This window comes from Sminthopsis crassicaudata, chromosome 3 (assembly GCF_048593235.1).
Source record: "Sminthopsis crassicaudata isolate SCR6 chromosome 3, ASM4859323v1, whole genome shotgun sequence".
Lineage (NCBI taxonomy): Eukaryota > Metazoa > Chordata > Mammalia > Dasyuromorphia > Dasyuridae > Sminthopsis > Sminthopsis crassicaudata.
Genome location: NC_133619.1, coordinates 559,931,776 through 559,958,749, shown reverse-complemented (window position 1 = coordinate 559,958,749; position 26,974 = coordinate 559,931,776). Strand labels below are relative to the sequence as shown.

Sequence of the window (26,974 nt, the reverse complement as noted above, 5' to 3'; positions counted from 1 at the left end):
ACAATTTGAGGAGGGACTGAGTGAGAAGAGAGAATAGAATAAATAGGACATACAGTTACCAATAATAAGTATGAGAAAAAATTGAAAAAGTTTCTTTGTTAAAGGCTCATTTCTCAAACATAAAATGAGTCAAATTTATAAAAAAAGCCATTCCCCAATTGATAAATGATCAAAAAATAAGAATAGTTTTCAAGTGAAGTGATAAAAGCTGTCTAAAGCCATATTTAAAAATGTGCTGCAATTTGGAGTTATGCCCAAAGAACTATAAAACTATACATACCTTTTTACCTAGTAATACTATACTAAGTCTATATCCAAAAAAACCCAGATAAAATCAAAAAGGAAAACTACCTATATATTCAAAGATATTTATAGCAGCTCTTTTATGGAAGCAGAGAATTGGAAAACGAGAAGCCCATTAATTTGGGTGAACACATTGTGCTATGTGACTGTAAAAACATGTTTTTTAAAAAACATTGGGGAATGCTCTTATTCTGTAAAATTTGGTGAGCAAAATGCTCTTAGAAAAACCTGAAAACGACTTGGATGGGCTGAAGCAAAATGAAATGTACCATGTACAAAGTAACAAATATTGTATCATGGCCAGCTGTAAATAACAGATATTCTGAGCAATATTATGATCCAAGACATCTCTGAAAGAGTTGTGACGAAAAATGGTCATCCCCAAAGAACTACTGATGACAGAAGTATATTTTTTTAAACTTTTTTTTTTTTTAGTTTTGTTCCACAACATGACTATTATGGAAATGTTTTACATGACTACACATGCATAACCTAAATTGGGTTGGTTTGTTTTTCAGGGAAGATAGGGAGAAACAAAGGAGAAAATCTGGAATTTGGAGTTTTTGAAATGAATGACAAATATTATTATTTTTTTGCTTGTGAATATATTTAATATGATCATAGTATTTGAATTATGATTCCTTATTTCATTCATTTATAATTAAATAAGAAAACTAAATTGATTAGAGTTGAAATTACTGAGTGTTCAGATGAGAACTTCAGGGTTGCTTTGATGTTTACACCAAATGAAGTTTTCTATAATAGACTAACATTTGATTATTATGATTGTCATTGTTGTTGTTGTTGTTGTTTTATTATAACTTTTTATTGAAATAACATATGCTTGGGTAATTATTTACAACATTATCGCTTGCACTCACTTCTGTTCCGACTTTTCCCTTCCCTCCCTCCCTCCCCCTCCCCTAGATGGCAAGCAGTCTTATACATGTTAAATATGTTATAGTATATCCTAGATACAATATATGTGTGTAGAACTGAACAGTTCTCTTGTTGCACAGGGAGAATTGGATTCAGAAGGTAAAAATAATCTGGGAAGAAAAAAAAATGCAAACAGTTTACACTCATTTCCCAGTGTTCCTTTTCTGGGTGTAGCTGATTCTGTCCATCATTGATCAATTGGAACTGAATTAGATCTTCTCTTTGTCGAAGATATCCACTTCCATCAGAATACATCCTCATACAGTATCGGTGTTGAAGTGTATAATGATCTCCTGGTTCTGCTCATTTCACTCAGCATCAGTTCATGTAAGTCTCTCTAAGCCTCTCTGTATTCATCTTGCTGTTCATTTCTTACAGAACAATCATATTCCATAACATTCATATACCACAATTTACCCAACCATTCTCCAATTGATGAGTATCCATTCATTTTCCAGTTTCTAGCCACTACAAAAAGGGCTGCCACAAAAATTTTGGCACATATGGGTCCCTTTCCCTTCTTTAGTATTTCTTTGGGATATAAGCCCAGTAGTAGCACTGCTGGTTCAAAGGGTATGCACAGTTTGATAACTTTTGGGGCATAATTCCAGAATGGTTAGATTCTTTCACAACTCCACCAACAATGCATCAATGTTCCAGTTTTCCCGCATCCCCTCCAACATTCACCATTATTTTTTCCTGTCATTTTAACCAATCTGACAGGTGTGTACTGGTATCTCAGAGTTGTCTTAATTTGCATTTCTCTGATCAATAGTGATTTGGAGCACTCTTTCATATGAGTGGAAATAGTTTCAATTCCATCATCGGAAAATTGTCTGTTCATATCCTTTGATAATTATTTATCAATTGGAGAATGGTTTGAATTCTTATATATTAGATTCAATTCTTTATGTATTTTGGAAATGAGGCCTTTATCAGAACTTTTAACTGTAAAAATGTTTTTCCAGTTTGCTGATTCCCTTCTAATTTTGTTTGCATTAGTTTTGTTTGTACAAAGGCTTTTTAATTTGATATAATCAAAATTTTCTATTTTGTGATCAATAACAATCTCTAGTTCTTCTTTGGTCACAAATTCCTTCCTCCTCCACAAGTCTAAGAGGTAAACTATCCTATGTTCCTGTAATTTGTTTATGATCTCATTTTTTATGCCTAAATCATGAACCCATTTTGATCTTATCTTGGTATATGGTGTTAAGTGTGGGTCCATGCCCAATTTCTGCCAACTAATTTCCAGTTTTACCAACAGTTTTTGTCAAATAGTTGGGTTATAGTCTTCACCCTCTGTATTTTTAGCTTCTCTGCTTGTCTACTGGCTTGCTGCCAGAGCAAAGTAGCCAATGCTGTATTACAGCTCTCTCCACAGAAACAGCTGAGATCACACCCCTCCCCCCTCAGCTCAGCTCTGAGCTGCCTGCCTTACTCTGCTGTGCTGCTGCTGCTTGCCCTCCGTTTGTGCCCGATCTAAAACCTTTTCTGTCGACTTTTGAGGATATCTTCTCTTGATAATTGTGTTTTTTTTTTCAGTCTAGCACTAATTCTGAGGCTTGTCATGAGATAAATTCTGAGAGAAAACATGGACCTTAAGCAGATGTGTGCATCCTCTCTGCCATCTTGGCCAGAAGTCCGATAAATATTGTTTTTACTTGTAATTGGGGATAATAAAATAGCACATAAGTAACAAAAGAAAATTAGGCTTTTATTATATATTTAAAAGTAACAGCAAGTTTACATAATAGAATAGTTTTATGTGTAATCATACTCTTAAAAATTCTACTGTTATGGAAATGCTTGCATTATTTCATAAATTAATAAAAATGAGATAATATGGATTTGGAGTTTTGTATAGATTTATTTGGATTATTAGTTAATTTTGTGAACTTTTTACCTCTTATTTTTAAATTTTTTTTGGTACAAAGGAATGACTCTGGGTAGGACAATATGGGGAAAGTGTCATTTAAGAATAAATATAAACTATACATAAGTTATATTATACCATAATATAGAATGGTATATAAATATAAAATTAAAATGTATCAATGAAATAATATTTATTTTAAAATGCCATATGTACCTTTTTGGTACACATATTTGTACCTATCTATATTATTAACACACATTCAACCCTTGCTTTCTAAATGAGGTAGTACATTGATTACAGTGCTATACCTATAATCAGAAAGACCTGAGTTCAAATTAAAACTCAAACACTTATTAATTGAGTAAACTTATACAAGACAATTGATTTAATTGCCTTGGTTTCTTCATCTTATATTTCATGTAAAATCATTTTCCAGCAATTTATTTTAACTTTGTGAATCTTACTGTTTCATAAATGTCTTACAAATAACATTTTGCTAGATTATGCCTTCTAACTCATTTTTAGCCTCTTCTTTTTATGATTTAGTTAATCCTGGTTACAATTATAATTATTAATTGTTTATTTTTTTCATCCTATCCTTTTATATTTTCTCTTTCTTCCTCTTCTTTACAAAGAAAATGGTGTTAAGAGAAAAGATTAAGCAACACATACTAATAATTTGCATTTGTGCAAATTTGATGCAATTGATTCCTTTTACTTATTCTACTACCTTTTATCCATCTCCCTATAAGTTTCTTATCCTTCCTTTCTTTCCTTTTATTTTTCTTTATCCATCATTCTTAATGTTTAGATTGTGTTTTACTTAATACTTAATTCCTTCCTGAATCTACTTTTACTTTTAATCTCACTCTTTCTATCCTAGTTAATTCACTTTTGAAATCAAAATACTTCAACATCAAACTGTGTGTGTGTGTGTTTGTGTGTATGTTTCATTGTTTGGGTTTATGTATATCTATGTACTGTTGTGTCTGATTCTCCTTTACCCAGTTCAGATGCAAGTAAGATTCATGTCTCTGACTTTCACTAATCTTTCCTCTAAATTGATATAATCATTTTATGTAATTCAATTATACAAAGTCAGTATTATTACCCTTTTCTCTCTTTTTTTTTTCTCTAGTAAATTCAATTTTTTTCCTTTCTTTTTTTTCTTGAAATAACACCAAACTAAAACAAAACTGCTCCCAGGTTGTCTGTGCTATTCCATTCCTTTAAAAATTCCAAGAACCTATTCGTATTCTGAGAAGGTACTATTTCTTCTTCTCTCATTAGGAAAGAAAAAAAGAAACATTTATTGAATGTTTAATATATGCAAGGCACTTTGCTAATTACTGGAGATATAGTTAAATAAATAAAGAAAAACAATTTCTGCCAGGAAGTGTACTGACTAAAAGGAGAAAACAAGGGACAAAGGAGCTAAGAACCTGAGGGGAAGAGGAGCAGTGATAGAAAGAAGGTATCTGATAGTGATCATTTTTTTGAAGTCTAGAATGTCAACAACTGAAACGGAGAGAAATGAAGTTGAATTGGACTGTATCACACAATATCAGATTTTCTTTTGCAATCATTCTAATAGACAGAAGTAGAGCATGATTATAGTTATCTTGTTCATCTTTTGATGTGCTATAACTGGTAACTGGTGATTTCATTTCCTTTTTTGCCATCTCTCCACTCTCCCTTAATGCACCTATCAAATGCCTTAGATATTTTAGATGTGTGTAAATGTTATTACTAATGTGGATTCATAAATTGAATAGCTTATTACGAACTGAAATTTTATTTGTTCAAAATGGTTATACTTCTTCATGAGGCTATTGTGAGAATCAAAAAAGATCACATAAAAGTGCTTTGAAAAGTAGAAAGTAACATGTAAATAGAATGCATATAAATTTTGTTTTCTGATTATATGATAGTTTTAGAAAGAAACCACAGGGTAATTCAGAAATTATTTGGAAATGCTTGTTAAATTGTTAAAATATGTTAGCTTGACAAAAACAGATTATGAGACAAGTTAGTGCATGCATTAAAGTTAGAAATCTCTGAGCACAATTTTTAGTTATAATTTCTATATTTGAAAATAAGTTAAACACCCATAGACTACAATATCTCCATAAGCAATTTGGGTAAACAGTGTTAAACACTAAAGCTATCTTCTGATTTGACATGCATAATTTACCATGAAGGTGATATTTACAACCCTTTAGATAGTAGAACTGAAGTTACTAAAGTTCTCTATCACCGTTTTCTTCTTAATTCAAAGAACCATCCATTCTCATGCTTTAATGAACAGCTAATATTTTGAAAAACAATTTTAGAAATCCCAAACTCACATAAATCATTGGTATTTCTATATATTACTTATAAAGGCAAACAGTAAGAGATTAAAAAATTGATTTGAAATTATAGGAGAAAATCTGAAATATTTGGGAGTTAGACAAAATGACAAAATTCATCTAGAAAAACAACAGGTCAAGAATAGCAAGGAAATTGATGAAAAAAAAATGCAAAGGAAGTTGGCCTAGTTGTACCAGACCTAAAATTATATTATAAAATGGTAATCATGAAAATCATTCAGTATAGGTTAGATACATAAGACATGATAGTCGATTACTATAGTATCTATTATTTGGTAAATCCGAAGACTTTAACTTTAGAATAGGAACTCATCATGTGACAAAAAATGCTGGGAAAACTGCAAAAGAGTATGGCAGATATTAGGCATAGACCAACATTTCACAACCTATAACCAAAATGAGGTTGAAATAGGTTCATAAATTAAATATAAAGGGTGATGATATAAGCAAATTAAAAAGTAGAATTGGCCAAATGGAAAAGGAGGTACAAAAGCTTGCTAAAGGAAAAAAAAAGTGGGTGGGTGTATACTTAAATTATAATCAGTGCAAGTGAAAATTAATGACTTCATGGGACATCAAGAAACAATCAAACAAAATCAAAAGTATAAAAAAATAACAGGAGAAAATGTGAAATATATCACTGGAAAAGCAAATAATATGGAAAATAGATCTAGACGAGAACATTTAAGAATTATTGGACTATTTGAAAGTCATGGTCAAAAATAGGTCTAGTCATTGTCTTTCAAAAAATCATCAAGGAAATTGCCCAGATATCCTCAATTCAGAGGGTAAAATAAAAATGGAAAGAATCTATCAATCATCTACTGAAAGAGGTCCCAAAATGAAAATGCCTAAGGATATTGTATTCCAGAGTTCCCAAATCTAAAAGAAAGTATTGAAAACAGACAAAAATAAATGATGAAGATGAAACAAACATAGCTAAATTTTAATTCAAATAATTGCTTAGAGTGCTTCTGTTAATTCAGTTATCAATATTATGTTGTTCAAATTATTGAATCAATTAGTCCCACCCCTACTTTCCAGTCTTTGCCTTACTCTATCACATATTTTTCTATTCAGTGACACTGGTACCCTTGCATTTCATACACAAAACAAAGGTCCGGGATTTTTTTTTTGTCCCTTATGCCTAAAATCCCTCATTATTTTTAATTGGTTTCCTTTATTTTCTTAAAGTCCCAACTAAAATGCAGTCTTCTACAACACATTTTTCATATTCATTCTTAATTCTTGTGCATTTCCTCTCATAATTATTTCTTATTTATTATTAAAATTTGAATTTCAAAACATGTGCATGAATAATTTTCAACATTCACCCTTGCAAGAATTTGTGTCCCAATTTTTCCCTCCTTTCCCCACCCCCTCCCCTAGGTAGCAAGAAATCTATGCATATGCAATTCTTCTATACATATTTCCATAATTATCTTGCTGCATACTAAATATCAGATCAAAAAGGGAAAAAAAATGAAAAAAAAATGCAATCAAGAAACCACAAAAATACTATGTTGTGATCCACACTAATTTCCCACAGTCCTCTTTCTGGGTGCAGATGGCTCTCTTCATCACAAGATCTTTGGGACTGGCTTTAATCATCTCATTGTTGAGAAGATCCATGTCCATCAGGATTGATCATCACAAACAATCCTTGTTGCCATGTATAATGATCTACTGGTTCTGCTCACTTCACTTAGCTTTAGCTCTTGTAAATTTCTCCAGGTCTCTCTGAAATCATCCTGATGATTGTTTCTTATAGAACAATAATTTACCATAACATTCATATAGCATAACTTATTTAGCCATCCTCTAACTCATGGGTATCCACTCAATTCTCAGTTTCTTGCCACTACAAAAAGGAATGACCCAAACATTTTTGTACTTATGGCTTGTGAACTTGTACTTTTATGGCTCTTTGGGATACAAGCCCAGTGAAAATAATGTTGGATCAAAGGATATGCACAGTTTGATAGCCTTCTGAGTATAGTTCCAAATTGTTGTTGCATAGTTGAATCAGTTCACATCTTCAGCAACAATTTATCAATGTTCTAATTTTCCCACTTCCTCTCCGACATTCCTCATTATCTTTTCTTGTCATCTTATGTAATCTGAGAGTTGTTCAATGGCACCTCAGATTTGTCTTAATTTCCAATTCTCTGATTAATAGAATTTTAGAGCACTTTTTCATATGATGAAAAAGTTTCAATTTCTTCATCAGAAAATTGTCTGTTGATATCATTTGACCATTTATCAAGTGAAAAATAGCTTGAATTCTTACAAATTTGAGTTAATTCTCTATATATTTTAGGAATGAAGCCTTTATCAGAACCCTTGAATGTAAAAATATTTTCCTAGTAAAAATGTTAATGCTTCCCTTCTAATCTTGTCTACATTAATTTTATTTGTACAAAACTTTTTAACTTAATATAATCAAAATGATCTATTTTGTGTTTAATAATGATCTCCAGTTCTTCTTTGGCATAAAATTCTTTCCTTCTCCACAGATCTAAAAAGTATACTCTCCTATGCTCTTCTAATTTGCTTATAATATCTTTGTTATTATAAGCAAATTATGTCATTTAGATATGATTTATGTCTAAATCATGAACTTATTTTGTCCTTATCTTGGTATACAGTATTAGGTGTGGGTCAGTGCCTAGTTTCTGTCATACAAATTTTCAATTTCCCTAGCAGTTTTTGTCAAATAGTGAGTTCTTATCCCAAAAGCTGGAGTCTTTGGATTTTTCAAACACTAGATTACTATAGTTATTGACTATTTTGTCCTGTGAACCTAACCTATTCCTCTAATCAATTATTCTATTTCTTAGCCAGTACCAAATGGTTTTGATAATTGCTACTTTATAATACAGTTTCAGGTCTGGAAAAACTAGTTCATCTTCATTTGCAACTTTTTCATTAATTCCTTTGGAATTATTGACCTTTTGTTCTTCCAGATGAACTTTGTTATTATTTTATCTAGCTCTGTAAAGTAAGTTGTTGGGAGATTGATTGGCATGGCACTAAATAAGTAGCTTAATTTAGGTAGAATTGTCAATTTTATTATATTAGTTCAGTTTATCCATAAGTACTTACTTGATATGTTCCCAAGAGATTAGAGCTGACTTTATTTGCATGGAAAGTGTTTTGTAATTGCATTCATACTGCTCCTTACTTTGCTTTGGCAGGTAGACAGACTCCCAAATATTTTATATTATGTATCATTATTTAAATGGAATTTCTCTTTGTATTTCTTGCTGTTATACATTGTTGGTAATATATAAAAATGCTGATGATTTATGTGGATTTAAACTGTTTCCTATTTAACCTGTATGTATCTTTTTTGTTCGTTTGTCTTCTTTTGTTTGTCTTTGGTTATTGTCTTCTTTATTAATTTGTGAATTCCTTGAAGACAGGATAGATTTAAAAAAAATTTTTTTTGCCTTTCTTTGCATGCTCAGAAATTAGAATAATTCCTGGCAATAATAGGTAGTTATTAATTACTATTTGTTGACTGACAAGCAAGTTTTTTTTTAACTAAATCTTTTTATTTTCAAAACATGTGCATGGATAATTTTTCAACATTAATCCATGGAAAACCTTGTATTCCAATTTTTACGCCCTTTCCCTGACCCCGTACCTGTAAAGGGCTGAAATTATGAAAATATATATTTGAATCAGACAACCCAGCACTTAATGCTAATTATCTATTCAATATGAGACAATGACTCTGTTAGTATATGTTTGGATAAATGACTCTTCTTACAGTTGATGCTGGCTCAATGTTTGGTGTTAAGATAATCATAGGCAAGGATTAGAGGGTGGGGTGAGACAGGCCAGAGTCCCTTTTCAGTAGGATGAGGAGGAGAGAAGGTGGTGACTTTGGACTTGAGAATCAAGGATACAGCTTTGGCAAGCCTGTGACAGTTTGCCTGCTTCTCTCACTTCTCCTCCTAAAGACTAAGGACTTTTACTTACCTGACTCTGGATGATCCTGAGGCCTCCAGGGATATAGCCTGGACTTAATACCTCCTGTGGATGGTAAGTACTCCAATATATGTAAAACATGGTAAAATATATGTTAAATCCAATGTATGCATATATATTTGTATAATTATCTTAGTGCACAAGAAAAATCAAATGAAAGAGAAAAAGCATGAGTAAGGAAATAAAATTCAGCAAACAAAAACAAAATGAGTGAAAATGCCATGTTGTGAACCATACTCAATTCCTACAGTCCTCTCTCTGTGTGTTCTCCTTATCATAAATCATTGGAACTGGCCCAAAGCATCTCATTGTTAAAAAAGAACCAAGTCCATCAGAATCAATCATCATTTGATCTTGTTATTGCTGTGTATAATGATCTCCTTCTGCTTCTGCTTCTGTTCATTTCACTTAGCATCAGTTCATGTCAGTCTTTCCAAGCCACGCTAAAATCATCATGCTGATTATTTCTATTGAACAATAATATTCCGTAACATTCATATCCCACGATTTATTCAGCTATTCTCCAACTTAGGGGCTCATAATTTTTCAGTTTCTTGCCACTACAAAAGGGGCTGCCACACACATTTTTGTGAGTCCTTTTCCCTCCTTGAAGATCTTGTTGATATATAATAAGTACAATAGAAACACTGCTGGATCAATGGGTTTGCATTTTGATGTTTTTGATAACATTTGGATACCATGTTGTACATAGTTCCAAATTGTTCTCCAGAATGATTGGATCAGATGGGTAGAGCCAAGATGGTGGAGACAACACATGTTTCTTTCTGACCATCTTTACAATCCTCACACTAATTACAAAATCTAACCTCTGAATTAGTTCTGGACTGGCAGAACTCACAAATATTGGAAATGCAACAAATTATCAGCAGAAGATAATTTCAAAGATCTCCAGAAAAGATCTGTTTCAATTGGAAATGGGAAGGAGATAGCAGCCCAAGCAGTTGAGTACAAACACCAGCAGAGACAGTGCAGAGTCCCAGGGTGATACAATCTCTGCAAGTGGTGTGGACTCCATATGGTGGAGAATCTACAGGGAGGAAACAGACCAGAAAAGGTCTGTTTTAATCAGAATGGGATGGAGGGAACGAAGCACAAGCAGCTGAGTACAAATGCCTGCATAGATAGAGTAGAGTCCTGGGGTATCACAGACTCTATATGACAAAGAATCTAAGGGGAGGAATCTACAGGAGTCTATAGCATTGTTGGCCACTCTGCTCTGTTTGCAAGCCAGTATATCAGCAGAAAAGTTATAAAAATACCCAACACAAACACAGAAGATAAATAGTGAACCTGAAAATGCCAGAATCTCACCCACCTAGGACTAGGAGTAAATCAGCACTGACCCAGTGCAGCCGCAACTGCTTGAAAAACCTTCCCCACTCTAAAATCATACTGTAACTTTTTTTCATAACTTTTTTTAATGAGTAAAAAAGTAAAGAGGATTCTGATGATAGACAGCCTTTATAGTGGAAGAGAAGATGAGATTTCAAACCCTTAGGAGACTGAAGGCAGATAGTCCCCAGATGAAGACCCAAAAGGTGATATAACCTGGTCCCCATCACACAAGGCTCTCCTAGAGGAAATTTAAAAAGAGGATTTTAAAAGAGAGCTAGAAGAAAAATGGGGAAATGAAGGAAAATTTGCAAAAGGGTTTGGAAAAAGCACACAACTAATTGAAAAATAGATTTGATAAAATGGAAAAAGAAAGCAACTCCCAGAAAAAACAGAATTTGTGAAACAGAAAAAGAAAATAACTCCTTATAAAACTGAATTTGTGAAATGGAAAAAGAAAACTCCTTAAAAAAACCAAAATATGTGAAATGGAGAAAAACTCCACAGAACAAAACAACTCATTTAAAAATTCAATTGGACAAATACAAAAAGAAGTAAAAAAAAAAGTAAGTGAAAATACTTCACCAAAATTCAGAATGGAACAAATGGAAATGAATGACAATGAGACAACAAGAAGTAGTCAAGAAAAAAAATGAAAAAAGAGAAAAGATGTAAAATACCTAACTGGGAAAACAACTAACCTGGATAATAGATCTAGGAGAGACAATCTAAGGATTATTGAACTCCCTGGAATATATGATGAAAAAAAAGAGCCTAAATACTATCTTTCAGGAAATCAACAAAGAGAACTGCCTGGATATCATAAAAATCAGAAGGTAAAATGACTATTGAAAGAATTTACTGAAAACCTCCTGAAAAAGACCTCAAAATTAAAACCCCAAGGAATATTGTGGCTAAATTTGAGAACTATTGGACCAGGGGAAAAATATTACAAGCAGTCACAAAGAAACAATTCAAATACCGAGGAGCCACAATAAAATAAGGATTACTCAGGACCTAGCAGCTCCCACTTTAAAGGATTGAAGGGCCTGGGATCTGATATTCTGAAAGGCAAAGGAACTTGAAATACAGTCAAGAATTAATTACCTTGCTAAACTGAACATTTTGTTTCAGGGAAGAAGATGGACATTCAATGAAACTGGTGAATTCCATTTATTTTTGATGAAAAGACCAGAGATAAACAAAGAAAAAAATGACCTCCAAATATAGAACTCAAAAGAAGCATTTCAACCTTATCTTGGTATATGGTGTTCAATGTGAATCAATGCCTAGTTTTTTCTATGCTAGTTTCCAATTTTCCCAGAAGATTTTGTCAAACAGGGAATTCTTACCCCCAAATCTGGGGTCTTTGGATTTGTCAAATACTAGATTATTATAGCCATTGACTATTTATTTTGTCTTGTGAACTTAACCTAATTCACTGATCAGCTGCTCTATTTTTTTTAGGCAGTACCAAGTAATTTTGATGACAGCTGCTTAATAATATATTTTAGGTCTGGTAAGGCTAGGGCACCTTTATTTGCATTTTTTCATTAATTCCCTTGAAATCTTTGACCATTTGTTCTTTTAGATGAATTTTGTAATTATTTTTTCTAGATCTCTAAAATAATTTCTTGATAGTTTGATTGGTATGGCACTGAATAAATAGATTAATTTAAGTAGTATTGTCATTTTTATTATGTTCTCTAAGGCCCACATATAAACACTTTTTATTTTTCCAAATGATTAGATCGGACTTCATTTGTGTGGAGTTTTGTAGTTGTATTTGTATAGCTCCTGACTTTACCGTGGCTGATAGATTGCCAAATATTTTATATTATCAACAGCTATTTAAAAGGATTTTTCTTTGTATCTCTTTCTGCTGGACTTTCTTGGTTATATATAAAAATAATGATGATTTATGCGGATTTATTTTGTATCTTGCAACTTTGCTAAAGTTGTGAATTGTTTCTAGTACTTTGTTAATTGATTCTCTAGCATTCTTTAAGTATATCATCATATCATCTGCAAACAGTAATAATTTGGTTTCCTCATTACCTACTCTAATTCCTTTAATTTCTTTTTCTTCTCTTATTCAAAAAAAACCCTAACATTTGTAATACAATATTGAATAGTAGTGGTGACAGAGGTCAACTTTATTTCACTCCTGATCTTATTAGGAATGGTTCTAGATTGTGCCCATTACAAATGATACTTGCTGATGATTTTTAATAAATGCTACTTGTCATTTTAAGGAAAACTTTATTTATTCCTATAGTATCTAGTATTTTTAATAGGAATGGGTTTGGATTTTATCAAATGCTTTTTCTGCATCTATCGAGATAATCAGGAATTTCAGGGGCAGAGCCAAGATGAAGGACAGTAGATATGACTTTCTGTTATTTCTTCTGACCTTGTCTCAAACCAACATTAGATTAAGCCTCTAAACTGGTTTTGGAGTGACAGAACCCACAAATGTCTGGAGTATATTTGTAGAAGAAGATACCTTCACTGAATTTCAGAACAGGTCTGTTTCAAATAAGCAGGGAAACAATCTGCTGAGCCTAGACCATAGCACAAGGAGCCCCAGAACAAGGAACTGGGGTGAGGAATCAGAGTGCTTCAACTTCCATGCAGCAGGGAAACTTTTGGGAGACTCTTAAGTTGTAAAACCCCCAAAAGCAAATACAAAAGGCAAATTGTAAGCCATTGAGCCCTGGAAGACCTTGGGACCTGACCACATTAACCAGCACCAGAAATTAGTCAGAAATACTGACCCCAGGACTAACTAAAACAGCTATCGTCCTTTGCCTTAATAACAAATATCAACCCTTAAAAATGTGCAAACAAGTAAAAAGAACTCTGAACAAAGACAACTTTTATGGAGAGAGAAAACAGAATCGAATCCTGAGGTTCCTAAAGGCCAATCAACTCCAGATGTTGTCCCAAAAGGAAATATGAGATGGTTCCCATTTCACAAGGCTTTTTCTTGGAAGATTTCAAAAATTATCTTAAAAGAGAGTTAGAAGAAAAATGAGGAAAGGAATTAAAAACTTTTCAATAGGGTATGGAAAAGAAACAACAGAAATTATCTGAAGAATATTCCTTAAAAAGGGATTTGATAAAATGGGGAAGTATATAAAATAGATATGAAAAAAGATGCCAGCAGAATTTTTGAAATTAAAAAAAAATGCAATGGACAAAATTATTCAATTGGCCAAATACAAAAGAAGGTAAAAAAAGATAACTGAAGAAAATATTACACTAAAAATTAGAATTGAACAAATAGAAGTGAATGTTTCAACAAGACTTCAGGAAAAAATGAAATACCTCCTAGGAAAAACAACCACAAAATAGGTATAGTAAAGACAATCTAAGGGTTACTAGACATCCTGAAAGCCACAATGAAGAAAGAACATAGGCATTATCTTACAGGAAATCATAAAGGAAAACTGCCTGATTTCCTAAAAGCAGGATATAATCATATGATTTTTGTTAGTCTGGTTATTGACAGTCAATTATACTAATAGTCTTTTGAATATTGAATCAGCACTGTTATGGGACAGAATTCTGAACTTGAAACAAAAATGTTTACAAGGTACTAAGTGGAATTGAGGAGAGAATGGTTTTCTAGTTTAGCATGGTTTGGTATGATTGATTTAATTCTACAACAAATAATGGTTTCCTAATGATATAATGATTGGTCTATACTCAGTGTGGAGCATATAAGCAAGGACTGAGAGCAACAGAGGACAAGCACACTAGAAGCTCTCAGAGCCAAGGATACAGAAATTCATCTCACCTTCACTCAAGCTCCTACTGGCTGGCCTGGCCTACTGCATTTCCCCCACTGAGACCAAGGCTAGTCTGAAAGGCTCTCCAGAAAGCTGCACAGCATCAGGCAAAGAGATAATAAAGGATTTGAACTTTACCCCCTGGCTGTTTTTGTGGTGATTACTGAACTGAAACAAAGGCTGCTTCCAGAGACCCCGAGAAACTGAACAAGAGAGCATTACAAGCCCTTCATTTCTGGTATAAATACTATTTGTTCATGATGTATTATCCTGGGGGATGACTTTCTGTAATCTTTTTGCTAATATTTTTGCATCAATATCCATTAGGGAAATTGATCTGTTTTGTTTGTTTGTTTGTTTGTTTTTTGTTTGTTTGTTTGTTTGTTTGTTTGTTTGTTTGTTTGTTTGTTTTTTCTGTTTTCACCCTACCTGGTTTAGGTATCAGTATTGTATCTGTGTCATTTAGTAGGACTCCTTCTTTCCCTGTTTTTTTTTTTTTTTTTTTTTTTCTTCAAATAGTTTGCATAGTATTAGAATTAATAGTTCTTTAAATGTTTGGTAGGATTCTCATGCAAATTCATCTGGACCTGGAGATTTTTTTTTTTAAAGAGTTGATTAATAGCTTATTCTATTTTTTTCTAAAATGGGACTATTTAAATAATTTATTTCCTCTTATCTTAATCTGGGCAATCTGTAATTTGTGGGTATTCTTGCATTTCACTTAGATTATCAAATTTATTGACAAATAATTGGGCAAACTAACTGTTAATTATTGCTCTAATTTCCTCTTCATTAGTAGAAAATTCTCATTTTTCATTTTTGAGACTAATAATTTGATTTTTTATGCATTGTGTCTTATGACTTGTTGTTTCATTCTTTCATTCTTTAGGATTAGATTATTTAGTTTTCAATTAATTTTTGGTCTATTTTCCTGTGGCCTTTTATTGCATGTAATTTTTGTTGCATCATGATCTAAAAATAAAATGCATTTGCTATTTCTGCCTTCTGCATTGATTCTGAGGTCTTTATGCCCTAATATATGGTCATTTTTTATAGGTTCCATAAACCACTGAGAAAAAAGTGTACTCTTTTCTGTCTCAATTAAATTTTCTCCAAAGATAAAAAATAGAAGGATTGGGAATTCTATGTAATGGTTCATAGTCATCTCCCAGAGTTCTTTCACTGGGTGTAGCTGGTTCAATTCAATATTGCTCTACTGCAACTGATTTGGTTCATCTCATTGTTAAAGAGGGCCACGTCCATCAAAATTGATCATCATATAGTATTGTTGTTGAAGTATATAATGATCTTCTGGTCTTGATTATTTCACTCAACATCAGTTCATGTAAATCTCTCCAGGACTTTCTGAAATCATCCTGCTAGTCATTTCTTACAGAATTCTAAAGGGCTAGAACTGAGCAAATGCATTTGGATAACGGAGCACATGAGAACTAACTGACAATTGGATGGTTCTCTATTAACTTGTTTGAAGGTTGACCCTCCCCAGCTATTCTGTGCTGACTTGATTGGTGGGACAAAAAGGGGGAAGTGACATGTGGGGGGGAGTAGGAGGAGGAAGAGGAAATTGAGACTCTCTCTCTTTCTCTCTCTCGTGGCATTTGAGGGAGGAAGGTGTGTGTGGAGATTGCTAGATCTAATCCCCTGACCTTGACCATAAAAAAGATCAAGAATAAAGACGTTTAGTGATCCAGACTCCAACTGATTTTTGGTAAGACAGAGTTCCAGCACAGAAAAATAATATTTTATAATATTCATATATCACAATTTATTCAGCCATTCTCCCATACCACAATTTATTTAGCCATTCTCCAATTGATGAGCATCCACTCAGTTTCCAGTTTCTGGCCACTACAAAGAGGGCTGCCACAAACATTCTTGCACATGCAGGTACCTTTCCTTTCTTTAAAATCTCTTTGGGATATAATAACACTGCTGGATCAAAGGGTATTCACAGTTTGATAACTTTTTGAGCATAGTTCCAAATCATTCTCCAGAATGGTTGGATGTATTCACAATTCCACCAACAATGTATCAATGTCCCAGTTTTGCCACATCCCCTCCAACATTCTGCATTATCTTTCCCTGTCATTCTAATCAATCTGACAGGTGTATAGTGGTATCTCAGAGTTGTCTTAATTTGAATTTTTCTGATTATAATGACTTGCAACATCTTTTCACATGGTTAGAAATGATTTCAATTTCTTTGTCTGAGAATTATCTGTTTATATCCTTTGACCATTTACCAATTGGAGAATGGCTTCCTTTCTTATAAATTGACTTATAAGTCAATTCTCTATATATTTTGGAAATGAGTCCTTTATCAGAACCTTTGACTGTAAAAATGTTTTCCCAGTTTATTGCTTCCCTTCTAATCTTGTCTGAATTAGTTTTGTTTGTACAAAAACTTTTCAATTTGATATAATCAAAGTTTTCTAATTTGTGATCAATAATGATCTCTAGTTCTTCTTTGGTCATAAATTCCTTCCTTTTCCACAGGTCTGAGAGGTAAACTATCCTATGTTTTTTCTAATTGTTCTTATTCCAAAAGCTGGGGGATTTGGGTTTGTCAAACCCTATATCATTAAATTTATTGACTGTTTTGTCCTTTGAACCTAACCTATTCTACTGATCAACTAGTCTATTTCTTAGCCAATACCAAAAGGTTTTGGTAACCACTGCTTTATAATATAATTTTAGATCTAGTACAGCTAGGCCACCTTCATTTGCTTTTTCTTTTTTTCATTAATTTCTTGAAATTCTTGACCTTTTGTTTTTCCATATGAACTTTGATGTTGTTTTTTCTGTCATTAAAACAGTTTTTTTGGTGTCTGATTGGTACAGTGCTAAATAAAAAGATTAGTTTAGGTAGTATTGTCATCTTTATTATATTTGCTCACCCTATCCAAGAGCATTTAATAGTTTTCCAATTGGTTAGGTCAGACTAAATTTGTGTGGAAAGTGTTTTGTAGTTTTGCTCATATAGTTTCTGATTTTCCCTGGGCAGATAAACTCCTAAATATTTTATACTATTGGTAGTTACTTTAAATGGAATTTCTCTTCGTAACTGTTGGATTTTTTTAGTGATATATAAGAATATATAAGAATGCTGATGACTTTTATGAGTTTATTTTGTATCCTGCCACTTTGCTAAAGATGTGGGTTGTTTCTAATAACTTTTTAGTAGAATTTCTGGGATTCTCTAAGTATACCATTATATCATTAGTAAAGAGTGATAATTTGGTTTCCTCATTACCTACTCTAATTCCTTTAATCACTTTCTCAACTCTTATTGCCAAAGCTAGCATTTCTAATACAATATTGAATAGTAATGGTGATAGTGTGCTACCTTATTTCACTCCTGATCTTACTGGGAATGGTTCCAGTTTATCCCCATTACATATGATGCTTATTAATGGTTTTAAATAGATGCTACTGAGTATTTTAAGGAAAAATCCATTTATTCCTATATTTGCAAGTGTTTTTAATATGAATGAATGTTGAGTTTTACCAGATGCTTTTTCTGCATCTATTGAGATGATCATATGTTTTTTGTTAATTTGGTTATTAATATGGTCAATTATACTAATAGTTTCTCTAATATTGAACCAGTCCTGCATTTCTGGTATAAATCCTACTTAATCATGGTGTATTATCATGGGGATGATTTTTTCTGTAGTCTTTTTTGCTAATATCTTTTTTAAGATTTTAGCATCAATATTCATTAGGGATATTGGTCTATAATTTTCTTTCTCTGTTTTCAACCTATCTGGTTTAAGTATCAGTACTATGCCTGTGTCATAAAAGGAATATGGTAGGATTCCTTCAATCCCTGTTTATTCAAATAGTTTATATAACATTGGAGCTAATTGTTCTTTGAATGTTTGGTAGAATTCACATGTAAATCCATCTAGTCCTGGGGATTTTTTCTTAAGGCATTGATTAATAGCTTATTCTATTTCTTTTTCTGAAATGGGACTGTTTAAGCAATTTACTTCCTCCTCTCTTAATTTGGGCATTTTTGGATGTAGTCATACATTTCACTTAGGATATCAAATTTATTGTCAGAAAGTTGGGCACAATAACTCCTTATTATTGCTATGATTTCCTCTTGATTCGTGGAAAGTTCTCCCTTTTCATTTTTAAGACTAACTATTTGATTTTCCACTTTCCTTTTTCTAATCAGATGTAAAGGTTTATCTATTTTATTGTTTTTTTCATAAAACCAACTCTTATTTTTATTTATTAATTCAATAGTTTTTTTACTTTCAATATTATTAATTTCTCCTTTTAATTTTAGAATTTCAAGTTTAATATTTGATTGGGGGTTTTAAATTTTTTGTCTTTTTGCAGCTTTTTAAGTTTCAAGCCCAATTCATTGATCTTCTCTTTTTCTATTTTATTCAAGTAAGCCTCTAAAGATGTAAAATTTCCCCTTATTACCTCCTTGGCTGCTTCCTACAAATTTTGGTATGATGTCTCATCACTGTCATTTTATTCAGTGAAATTATTAATTGTTTCTATAATTTGCTGTTTCACCCAATCATTCTTTAAGATGAGATTATTTATATATATGATTACCTTTTGGTCTATTTACCCATTTTTTTGTTGTTGTTCAATGTAGTTTTTATTGCATTGTGATCTGAAAAGAAAGCATTTACTATTTCTGCCTTCCTGCATTTAATGTTGAGGTTTTTATGTCCTAATATATGGTCAATTTTTGTATAGGTTCCATGAACTGCTGAGAAGAAAGTATATTCCTTTTTGTCACCATTCAGTTTTCTCCAAAGATCTATCATACCTAATTTTTCTAATGTTCTATTTACCTCTCTAAATTCTTTCTTATTTGTTTTGTAGTTTGAGTTAGCTAATTCTGAGAGTACAAGGTTGAGATCTCCCACTATTATAGTTTTACTGTCTATTTCTGCAACTCTCTTAACTTCTCCTTTAGGAAGCTAGATGCTATACTACTTGGTGTAATATAGGTTTAGTGTTGATATTGCTTCATTGTCTATGCTACCCTTTTAGCGAGATATAGTTTCCTTCCTTATCTGTTTTAATTAGATCAATTTTTGCTTTTGCTTGATCTGAGATAAGGATGCCTATCCCTGCTCTTTTGACTTCATCTGACACATAATAGATTCTGCTCCAGCCTTTTACCTTTATTCTGTATTTCCCTGCAAGATATAATTTCCTTCCTTATCTGTTTTAATTAGATCAATTTTTGCTTTTGCTTGATCTGAGATAAGGATGCCTATCCCTGCTCTTTTGACTTCATCTGACACATAATAGATTCTGCTCCAACCTTTTACCTTTATTCTGTATTTCCCTGCTTTAAATCTCCTTTCTATTTCTACTTCCCTTTATTATTTTATATCAGTAAAATCAAATTATACATGTACTCTTTATGTATATCCACAACAGAAATACAGTTCTCAAGAGTTCTTTTTACCTTTTTCTGCTTCTCTTGAATCCTATGATTGGAGATCAAAGGTTTTGTTTTGTTTTTGTTTTTGTTTTTTTTTTTTTTTTTTTCTTTAGAAGCAAATGGAATTCATCTGTTTCATTAAATATCCATCTTCCTCCATGGAAGAAAATGCTCAGCTTAGTTGGGTAGTTTATTCTTGGTTGCATTCCATGTTCTTTTGCCTTTTGGAATATCAGATTCCAGGCCCTTCTATCCTTTAAAGTGGAAGCAGCCAGATCTTGAGTGATCCTTATTGTGGCACATCGGTATTTGAATTTTTTTTTTCCCTTGTCTGCTTGTAATATTTTGTCCTTAGATTGATAGTTCTTAAATTTAGTCACAATATTCCTTGGAGTTTTTATTTTAAGGTCTTTTTCAGAAAGTGTTCAATGAATTCTTTCAATGCCTGTTTTACCTTCTGATTCTGTTGCATCTGGGCAGTTCTCTTTGATGATTTCTTGTAAAATAGTATCTAGGCTTTTTTTTTTTTTCGTCATAATTTTCAAGTAGTCCAATGATCCTCAGATTATCTCTCCTACATCTATTTTCCAGGTCTGTTGTTTTTCCAAATAAATATTTAATTTTTTAAAAGTTTTTCTATATGTATTGGTTTTGCTTGATGGATTCTTGATGTCTTAAAGAATCATTCATTTCTATTTATTCAGTTCTGATTTTTAATGAGTTATTTTCTTCATTAGTTTTTTGTTGTTGTTCTTGTTGTTGTTGTTGTTGTTTTTGTTTTGGTTATTTTTGCTTCTTTTTGTACATGTCCAATTGAGTTTTTAAATGAGTTGTTTTGCTCTATGGAATTTTTTTTCCATTTCACTTTTTTTTTTTCTTACTGAGTTATTTTCTTTTTCCAATTCACAAATCCTACTTTCTTGGGAGTTCTTTATCTTTTCCAGTTCACAAATACTGCTTTCCTGGGAGTTCTTTACCTTTTCCAATTCACATTTCAGAAATTTGTTACTTTCTTGCATAACTTCTCTTTTCTTTCCCATTTTTCTGTATTTTTTTCCCCATTATGATTCTATCCTTGCTCAAAATTCCTATACTTGTTAGTGTGAAATCTTTGGGGGGCAAAAGAGTCATGTCAGAGGACATGGGAGAGTATTCCTGTTTTGATACCTCTATTTTCAAGCTAGAAATTTAATATTAATATATATTATTAAACAAACTTATTCACACCCATAAGACTAATACCTACAAATGCTAAGTATTTGCATTAATATTTTTCTTTGATATTATCAGAACCATAGAATTTTCTATTATCCTCCAATCCCTTCTGTATCCATTTTCCTTTTACTTTATCTGCTCCATTCATCATTATTTTTTCCTGCAGCTCTTGGATTTGATATTTTACCTACACTGCTTTGGTTGATATCTTGTTAAATGAAATGAAGTAACAATTACATTAGGAATCTAAAAAAAGGGATCTGCATATAGAGACCGGAAGAGATTACCTTGTAAGAATTTGCAAAGTGGAAGACTAAGTGTTTGGGGTTTTGTTGTTGTTGTTGTTTTGTTTGTTTGGTTGGTTATTTCCAAACATACTAAGTACAACTTTTGTTGTCAAGAATTTGATTGGGAAATTTAATATTATGCATTACTACTGTATGTATCAGGACCAACCCCTTCCATTTTGCTCTCCTAATCTTTAATCTTCCATTGAGCCTCTGCAAGCATCTGGCACAATGAATTCACTTATAAAAGCAATACAAGCAGATATTAATAATCATAACAATAAGTGTTATTCACTTGAATTGTTATCCCTCCTTTTAAAATGAATCACATCAGTAATTGTGATAAGATTTTTATTCAATGGTAGAAACAAAAATGATTTGCTATTTACCAGCATAATAAAGATGACAACCTTGACAAATCCAGACGACTGCTAGGGAGCAAGAACCTATGTAGATATGTTAGGATCAGTAAAAGATATTAAGTGATTTGTTTTAAAATGGAGAAAATGAGATCTGGAAGCAGTTTCAAAATGCATATTTGCTTTAAAAACATAAGACATTATATAAGTATCTTCGATGATTATAACCCAATAATATTGAAAATGATGAGTATAATTATTGACACTGCCTTCCTCACCCTCTCACGTCTCTTAATTCATCACTTCCCCAACTGTAATATTCTGTCCAAGATTCCAACGACTCTAGGGCATTTGAGAACCGTGTTTCTTTGGGTACAAAAGAACTCCGGGTGGAAGTTTTATTTCCCCTATCACTATTTAATATCCAAGATTATCAGAACATAACCATCTCCAGGGAGAACTTTCAAAACATCTCATCACAAGGAAACTTGGATCGGACTCTGTCCATTTTGGAGGGTTTCTGAGCTCACTTTTTTGCTGATTGATAGTTCACTTAACTGCCTGACTCTTCAACTTCTCAAGTGGCACAATCCAGACGCCTCCCAAGATATCTTCGCCGGCCCTAACTCCACATCCTAGAAGTACGTGAGCCGTGGTTCGAGAACCGCAGCAAGTGAAGAACAAAAACGGTGACTGCCTGTCCCAGCCGGAGCCCCTCACGGACAATGGAACCAGGTAGAATAGATGTCCTGCCACTTCCACCCCCACCCACCCACCCACCTAGTGCTTTCAAAAAAGAGAACGCCTCTTCCATTACCCCGCCAGCCCACCCTCAGTTCCTCCCCCGCACCTTTCTGCACTGAAAAGGTGTGGAAGGAGCAGAGCGGCGCTCTTTCTGTTTCCAGCTGCGTTTACAAGCTGGAGCAGGCACGTGCTCCGGGCGCTGGCCAAATCGAACTCTGCTGCCTCCACTGCTTTCACCATCTCTACTGCAGCCACTGCCTCCCCTGCCTCTAGCGCTCCAGCTGCCACTGCCGCCGTTGCCGCCGCCGTTGCCGCCGCCGCTGCCACCGCGACTCCTGCTGCTATTGCTGCAGGGGCAAGGAGAGTCTGGAAGGTGCTGGAGGCGCTGAGATAGGAAGTTCTGGCAGGCATTCTGGCAACTGGCCCGGGGCATTCTGAGTGCAGGTGTCAACGCACCTGGTAAGTACACCTCTGTTCTTTTTCTTTCACCAAGCTCCTCACTTATTAGTTTATTTTTAATGCGTAAGGAATCCCCCTTCCCCCAATTTGGTAGTGAAGAACGAGGGTGAAGGAGGATGTGTGTGCGTGCGTGCGTGTGTGTGTTTGTGTGTTAGATGTGAGTATAGAGAAGAAGGGGAGGGGGCCGACCCTAGTTGAAGACCAAGACTCTTATAGACATAGGCACAGTAAGGTCCGTTAAGTTTGGGAAAGTCACCCTGGAAGGACGTGTGTTGCCTGAATAGGAAATGAATTCAGAGTCGGTCTCTGGTGGATACATACTGTAGCATTGTCCCTCCAATGGGAGCTATATGAAAATCCTTTTTGCTTTTATTTGCATAATTGAGGGATTTAAGTCGTCTGGTTTCCATAGAAAACGAACTAAAAAAACAAAAAAAAATCAAAGGAGAAAACCGCCTATCTGAGGTAAAGAAGGCTTTGAGAGCTTGTGTATTTCTTCTGTATGCATACCGATGCATATGCACCACAATGCATTTGCAGTGCTGGAATGAATTTGTGTGTCTTTTTATGAGAGGATTAGGTCTTTGCAAGTTAGATACATGGAGTGATATTTCTCACTTTTAGTGAATTCAAGGTTGAAACAGGATTTGGATATTATAGTGTGAGCCCTTTTTTGAGCCCTTAGTAAGGGAGGGAGTGGGAAGGGTTTGTCTTTTTTTTTTTTTTTTTTTTTTTTTTTTTACATTTTGCTGCTTGATTCATATGGGACTGACGATCTGGAAGCTGTGGGCTTTTGCTCTTTAGAATTTGTTTCGACGCCAAAAACACATCAAGACTAAGATTACTTGATTTAACTTCTCCAGAATGATGATTCAGCCAACTTCAACTTGGTGACAGGGTGCACCGCAAGACAAAGACAGCCCGAAAAAGGGTTCCTTGCAGATGGATTCTGAGAATTAGAGGTAGCCTGTGGAATGGTGTTTCCGGATATGTCAGGGCAAATTCTAAAGACCATTTTTTTGAGTGGTTGGTGTATTTTGGGCTACAGGTGGGTGAGGGAGGTAGAAAGGAATGGGTTAGATTGAAGGGACATATAGAGGGTTCAGTCTGTCTCAAGGACATATTAAGACATTGGCCATGCATGGAGTCAAATGTATCAAAATGATTTCGATTAGAGGCTATCTAAAGGCAGGATTTTTTTTCTTTTTTTTTTTCTTCTTTTTTTTTTGGGGGGGGGAAGTTAAAGGATTGAGGTTGAATGAGGTAAATCTATTAGGGTCGAGTTGAATTAGATGATCTTCGAGGCCCTTTGACAGTAGAAACTTCTCTCTTGCAGGAGGAGGTGAGAATTTTCAGGATGAGAAGTAATCTAGGATTTTCTTTCTGTTCCAGTATTTTGGTATGTTGGGGTGGGTGGGAGGCAGAGAATATTGAGGGAGCCAGTGAGCAGGGAAATTGGAACTGCTTGATAGAGGTAAGATTGAAGGGAGAGGAAGATATATTTCACTTTAAAGCAATTCAGGACATACCTAGGTAGTAAAGCCTAAGAGAAGCAGGGGGCTTCCACTAAGATGAGAATTTGGTAGCTGAGGCTCTTCCTCTTATCCTTGATTGTCAGCACCAGGCTCCAGCTGTCTGAAGAAAAAAAAAAAAAAAGAAAAAAGAAGAAGAAAAAATCCAGTGGCAACAGCTATTGTGTTCTTTGTCACTGGGCAGCCCACTTGTGGGCCCCATTCGTGAGAGGGAAAGCAGTACAATGATTCCCGTGTACCGGAATTTGTGGGGATCACTAGGAAACACCTGATTCAGAACTCTTCTCAGTTTCGATAAATGAGCATCTTCTTGGATGTATGCGCGGGTTCTTTGGTTGGACCCGATATTCGGGTTCCTAAAGGGACTCAGTGTGCCACTTGGTGGCACCAAAAAATTGCACTGAAGAAACTCTGTGCGCTATAAATACAAACTGCCTCCCCTCCCTTGTTCTCTCCTCTCCCCTCCCCTCCCTTTCCCTGACTCTCTCTTTCCTCTCTCTCCCAGAGCTGGGGGATAGATGCACAAGCTGCTCTCTGCTGGCTCCGGCATTTTCGCGCCTCTATTGGAGTGGGATTTAAACCTGCAGGCAGAGCATTAAAGGGTCAAGCAGGGCCCTGGGCTCCCAGCTCTGTAGCCGCTTGCTAGGGCAATCTAAACTTTGGGAAGGAATGTCAGACCTTCTCTCGCTGGCGAAGCAATAGTGGGTAAGCTCTCCTTCTGTCAATCTTCTTTCCAAAGAAGAAAGCAGAAACCTCGGGCTTGGTTGGGGGTTAGATGTTCTAAGAGCTTGTGTTAGGTGATTGAGCCAAAGGAGGTGCAGGAATAAGGGGTTGCTGAGCACGCCTCTTCTTCTACCCTTGACATTCTTCCCCTTTACCTGTTGGGAAGAAAGGCATGGATAACTCATTGACAAGGGTGGAGGGGTGGAGAGAAGTGAAGAGGTGGAGTGGGGGCAGGGGCAGGGGCAGGAATATAGACCCAGACAGTTCCTTCTTCAGCTCTTGCACCTTTGCGGATAAAGATGCTCTTAGTAAGATAAGCTAGACCCATCTAAGTTCAGGTATTAAGAAGGGGAAGCTCAAGGGGAAAAGAGAAAGAGAGGAGAGGATCATCTCCAAATAGATTCACTCGGAAATGGCAGAAGCAGCTCGATGCAGGAAGTAGACAGACTGCGAGCTCTGCTGAAAGCAGATCTTAATGAGCTGACTCTTTGAACCTTATGGCTGGGGATATCCCCCATTATCCCTCCCCCACCGACTATGTGCCTTTCTGCCATTTCATATGACTTTCTATATCTCTATTGAAGCCTAAATACGCATTTTTCAATTTAATAACAATGGTGCTAATCCTGAAGAGACAGCGTGCAGCGTGCAAGCTATAGAGCAAAAGAGGCTGCAGCTCCGCTGAGAAAGAGATGTCCGGGAAGAGAACTAGGGATGAAATCTAATTCAGGTGAAGCAAAGTATTAAAGCGGTGCATGGAGTATTATCTGAATTTTTGGTGAGAGGCAGCAAAGGATCCTAGAGACTCTTAAAAGACTGCCTTTTTTTAAAAAGCCATATGATTGTAATGAGGGTGCCAGTTTCCCTGTTCTCTTCTGTAGCATCCCTATAAGTCTTCTAGAAAAAAAAAAAAAGGTTGAACAGCTCTTGTGACGAATTTAGTTATAGAGTTTACTTCATTTGAACTAAAAAACCTAATGGCAGAGAATGCAGAAAGGATCCATTTCTTTGCTTCACACGCATAAAAACACACATGCAGGTTTAACACCCTCTTTTCCTTTTGCTTATTTTTTCATTGCTTTGAATGAACAGTATTTGGGCTAGAGCCCAGCTTCTTTAACCAGATTCAAGCACCCCGAGAGTGCATTGTGATGTGACCAGAGTAACTCTTCAGGCGGGAAAAAGGATCTTCACAGAACCTTCCTAGTTAATACCACAATGCATATTTTTTAGATCTTTGAAATTCAGTACTTTCTTTCTCATGCAATGTCATTTTGTATCATTCTGGAGATACCCTCCTGGATGGCTTGATAGAATGCAGACTAGACAAATTACCGCCATCTTGACAGGGAAACTGCTTTTTTTCTCAAATACTTGGTGGAAAAAAAAACTTCAATATAGTCTTTTTTTCTTTTAATTCTCTTCTCTTTTGTCCTCATCTGTTCACTACTCACTTCTTTTCTCTCCTCCCCTTTCTACCAGACTCCTTCCCTACATTTCTCTCTCTCTGTGTCTCTCTCTGTCTCTATCTCTGCCTCTGTCTCTGTCTCTGTCTTCTCCTTCCTACCCTCTC

General features: G+C 34.5%; 1 protein-coding gene across 4 annotated transcripts in view; it reads left to right on the top strand.

Moving 5' to 3' along the window:
* The first annotated feature begins 22,996 nt into the window (after positions 1–22,996).
* Positions 22,997–26,974, top strand: part of GRM5 (glutamate metabotropic receptor 5) — a 696,817-nt gene continuing 692,839 nt past the window's right edge. For 3 of the 4 annotated variants that reach the window (XM_074304689.1, XM_074304688.1, XM_074304685.1), the window contains exon 1: positions 25,165–25,383. The gene's annotated coding sequence lies outside the window, so the exon portion shown is untranslated. Of the gene's footprint in view, positions 23,147–25,164; positions 25,384–26,974 lie in introns of those variants that run through there. The other variant, XM_074304687.1, reaches the window with a different exon arrangement.